This window comes from Myotis davidii, unplaced genomic scaffold (assembly GCF_000327345.1).
Source record: "Myotis davidii unplaced genomic scaffold, ASM32734v1 scaffold167, whole genome shotgun sequence".
Lineage (NCBI taxonomy): Eukaryota > Metazoa > Chordata > Mammalia > Chiroptera > Vespertilionidae > Myotis > Myotis davidii.
The window spans coordinates 3,812,243-3,816,969 of NW_006300048.1; positions in this window are offsets into that span (position 1 = coordinate 3,812,243).

A 4,727-nucleotide genomic window follows, 5' to 3' on the forward strand; every position below is an offset into this window, starting at 1 on the left:
CCTACTTTTTGTAAAAAAGAAAAAAAAAAAAAAAAAAAAAAAAAAAAAAAAAAAAAGCAAACAAACCAGAAAGGACCTAAACTCAGTCTATCAAGTTCACATTCTTACCCCTACATTGTACTGCCTCTCTGAGGGTGAGTGATGGGTGTGTATAGCCAAAAGACCAAGGTATAATAAAGAACCATTTAGTTCAAAACAGCTCCCTGCAGTAAGTATTTACAGAACAGCAACTTCCTGGCCAATAAATGTAATGCAAGCCACACATACCACCTGAAACTTTTCAGTTGCCACATTAAAAAGGCAGAGAGAAACAGGTGAAATTAATTTCATACTTAACACAATATGTCCAAAATATTATCGTTTAAATATGTCATCTATCTAAAAGTTATTGAGATATTTTATATTTATTTTTTCGTATTTCCTTCTGTTTCCTTCTAAATCGGAAGTAGCTGGTGGCTACTGTTTTGGACAGTGCCGCTGAGAGAGTAAGGAGAGGGGGCACTGGGCCCACTCTCTGTCCAGGGTGCCAGCACCTTCTTTTCCTCCTCCCCTCTGAGGGCTCCAGCTCTGGGCCCCCTCCCTGCAACCCCCACCCCAGTCTTCCTTCTAGTTCTCCAGCCTCCCAGCACTCCAGATGGCAGCAGGAAGTCGTGGGAGGTGAAAAGGCAGCTAAATCTGGGACTGAAGACAGAAGATAGAGGATGTATCTGGGGCTGGGGAACCCTCCCCCCATTCGTGCACTCCTGCCCGCTGCCCTGAGACTGCAGACGGGAAAGGGGCTGCCCAGCACACAGCAGCTCCTCCAGGCGGCCTCCCCGCAGCTCTGCTCCCCGGCCTGGGGCCCTGAGGAGTGCCGGGCGGAAGGAACACTCTGAACCAGCGAAGGTTTCCTGGGCAGATGGAGGAGACCAGATGGCGCTCCCCAGCCCGCCAGGCATCTCGAGGAGGAAGAGCCTGGCTCTGCGTGTGAGTGAGACAGAGAAAAAGAGGAGGAGAAGGAAGGGGGGCCGTCGGGGAGATAGCTCTGTATTCGTGACACCCTTATGCAAATCAAATGCAAAGTCACAGACTGGGTCCCGAATTGTGGAGTCACCAGCTGGGGCTTTCTGGGTAAGGGCCCCTCGAAGGGTGTGGCCTGGAGGGGTGCTGCTGAGAGGCAGCACATGACTGCATTTCTGGCTTTGCTGGTAGTGTGACCTTTGGCCAAGTTACTTAACCTGTCTGAGTTTCAGTCTCCTTATCTGTAAAACAGCATCTTCCTACGCAGGCATTGTGGGGATTGGTCTAAAACATTTGACTAGTATGGATAATATTGGAAAAGAGCCCTGGGGGGCAAGTGTGGAGGACGAAGGCACGAGGAAGGACAGGGTCCTAGGGACCTTGGAGTGCAACCCTTCCCTATCTCCAGGCGGCAGTGGCTGTGTTCAGGGCTGGATGGAAGGACAGAGAGCCAGAGAGGAGGACAGACAGCAGACCGGCCCTGTTCCTGCTAGCTCCGCCTCTGGGCTCCCTGAAGCACTCCTGCATTCCCCTCAGGCTCAATGCATCCCTGGCAGCACCCCCACGGGAGCAGGGCCCAGTCAGGCAGGGGAAGCCCCAGGGACCGGCGGGCGTTGCCCTGGAGCCGGCTCTCCAGGCGTCACTCACTGTATCGTCAGGCCTCGCCGTCCTGGGAGGCCACGTGTTGGGCAACCCCACCCAGCCCGGGCGGGCACCCTGAGGAACTGGGTGGGCCCAGCCGCACGGACTAATGCCTCGCTGACTCAGGACCCGGCCTTTCTTCCTGAGGTCTGGCCCTAACCTCTCTCACTGCGGTCTGGAGCCTGCAGCCTCCCCCGGGCAGGACACTGCAGGAGGAGTCCCGGGGTGGGTCCCAGAGCCCGGAGCCCCCACCAGAAAGGTAAGGGCAGAGCAGCCTCCATGGGCTCCGCACCCATGGCTGGGGTGAAACAGCGCCCCTACCATCCTGTGATGTTCACAGAAACCTCTGTATTCCACCGCGTCTGACGTCCCTTGAAAGGCAAATGTGGAAACCATTGACCTCATAGTGAGGCCAGAGTTGATTGTTTTCACTTAGTAACTTCTTGATTTTTCAAAAAAAAAGGTATTATGAAAATTTTTTTGGCAAGCAAATTACTTCCCAACACAGAGGATTCTTCTAAGGAGAGTTTTAGTTCCAGATGATTTTTTAAAAATCTACTGTTAAAAACAAATAAAATATAAAACAAAGTATATTTAAAATGATATGAACAAACTCCTTGCCTCCCTGTTATTAATGTTACAAAGATGAAATAAGGTGTGGCCCCTCCCTGGCAGGTCATGACCTTGACCCCTGCCCTCTCAACCACCACAAGGCCGCCACCCTCTTGGCTCCCCTCCCACCTCTCTCTTCATTCTTTCCCAAAGTCTCCGGCGCAGGCTCCCTCCTCTGCCCACTCCTGGGGGAGGTTCCTCGGGGTTCTGCCTACTCGCCCTGCCTCACTCCTGTTGATGGATCGCAGGCCCACTGGCCTGCCTCCCAGCTCCCTCAAACTCAGCTGCCCCCCAAGAGAAGTCGGTGCCTCCTCCAAACCAATCCTCCTCCTGGCACCCTACCTCGCCATCCAGATGCCTGAACCGGAAGCTGGGGGTCGCCACTCTTCTCCTGCCCCCGACATCTGGTTACTGTTGGAGCCCCTTGGCGCTGCCTCCCAACCCAGCATCCACAATCTCCCTCCTGCTGCTGCCTCAGCCCGGACCTCGCTGCCTGCCTGGATGGTAGCTTCAGCTGCCCAGCACCTGGGTCTGCATCCAGGGTGGTCCCCTCACATCTGGCCTCCCCACAGCTGCCAATGCAGGCCTCCCCACTGCGCGCTGGTACAGCTCAGCTTCCTCAGCTCAGCAGAGGAGGCACTCTGCCACTGGACGCTCTCTGCCTCGGGCACACATCAGCTCATTCATGCTGCCCAGCCTTTGCTCATGCTGTTCCTTCTGCTTGGAATGCCTTTCCCCCGCCCTCCCCCCGATTTCAGCTCAGGAAGCAGGGGTGCTTTGGGGCCTGAGCTTAAGCACCTATTCCTCTGATGCCTTTCAGCCTTTCTCGCTCCCTTTATCAGAACCCCAGCACCTGTGTCACTTCAGCGATCTGACTGACCCCTCTCCCCCCACAGCCACACTAGGCTGTGAGCTCCTCAGGGGGCAGGGACTGCTCGCTACTCATTTTGATCCCTGGTCCCTAGCCAGTGTGAGGTCTGCAGTAGGTGAGGTAGCTGTTGTTTGGGGCTGCCCTAACCCTTCCGATAATAGATTCTGGCCCATAGGAGTACCCTCTACCTGTCAGAGCGATTGGCTCAGGGTGGCCACCTGCGGCAAGCCAATCGGAGTCCTCCTTGGGCTTGTCCGGGTGGAAGCAGACAGAAAGACACAGGGATCCCTTACTGAAGGCAGCTGTTTCCCTTCCCGAGGAAAAGACCTGCCTGCAGCAGGGGACGGGGGCCAGGTGGAGACCAGCCGGAGTGCGCGGTGACAGAGCACCTGGCGACCTTCAGTCCCCGTCCTAGTCCCGGAGGCCCCAGAACTGCCCGATTGCTTAACGGTTCCTTCACTTCTGAGACCTAACTCAGTCTTCTGACAAGTCCTTTGTGCTGAAGATGGGAGCTGGGTTTCTGCCCCTTTCTGGGCAAAGGGTCCTGGTTCTGGCCCTTTTGATAGGTTCACCATTTGGTGAATTAAATTATGGGAAAAATTCTGAATCAGTAGATGAAATATTTCAATGGGATGGCCGAAAAGGGCCAAAGGCCCCCAGGTTATTACACAGGGCCTGACATCTAACTCCTGTGGCCTTTCCCCCTGAAAGTCCTGAGCCTCCGGTCTTATCGCCCATCTCTCCAGCCATAGGACAGTATCGGCAACTAACAGCTGCTGGGCACTTCACAGTCACCAGCTCCTTTCAGAGCTCTTCTCTCGCCTGAGTCTTACAAGCACTCTACATGGAGGCAGGGCAGGCTTTGTGGCCCCATTCCGCTGATGAGTAAATTGAGGACCAGACCTGGAAACGACCGGCCCTGGGACATCCTGGAGGTCTGGAGCCAGGGCCTGAGGGCAGGCTGCTGCCTCTAAGCACAGGCACTGCTCTTTCCCAGTCACTTGCTGTGTCCCCTCCCCCACACTTTCCTCCTCTCCGCTCAGAAAGGAGGAGGCATATTCATTGGGAATTCATTGGGAAGGCTCCTACCTTCACCCAGTGAGCAGCTGTTGGGGAGGGCCTCCCAGGCGGGGAGAGCAACCAGGCTGTGGCACCCCACTGTGGGAATTTCAGGCTCCTAACTTAAGGCTTTCATCCCTGTTACATTAAAATGCACTTCCCTCCTCAATGAAAGGGAATCTTAATGTTACATACCTGTGTGTATATTCATATGTTAACCTTGAGCTGCCTTTTAAAAATGTACCTCATCATTTTAGGTCAAGCATAGTAAATTATGAAATATATACTGACATTAATGTTGTAAATGTTAAAAAATGTAGAAGTCACTTGATATATTATCCAGACAGTTTAAGCGTACAGAAATTATTTATCCTCTTATCAGTCATCCAGGCCTCAGTGTGAGTGAGTTTCAGACCCCAGAACAAAGTTAGGACGTGGGGAAGGAAAATGTACTGCCGAGAGGGCAAAAGGTGGGGAGGACTCACAGGACGAGAGGCAGGAGACCCGAGATAACTCCACCGACCTCACAGGGTGGCCTTCATCG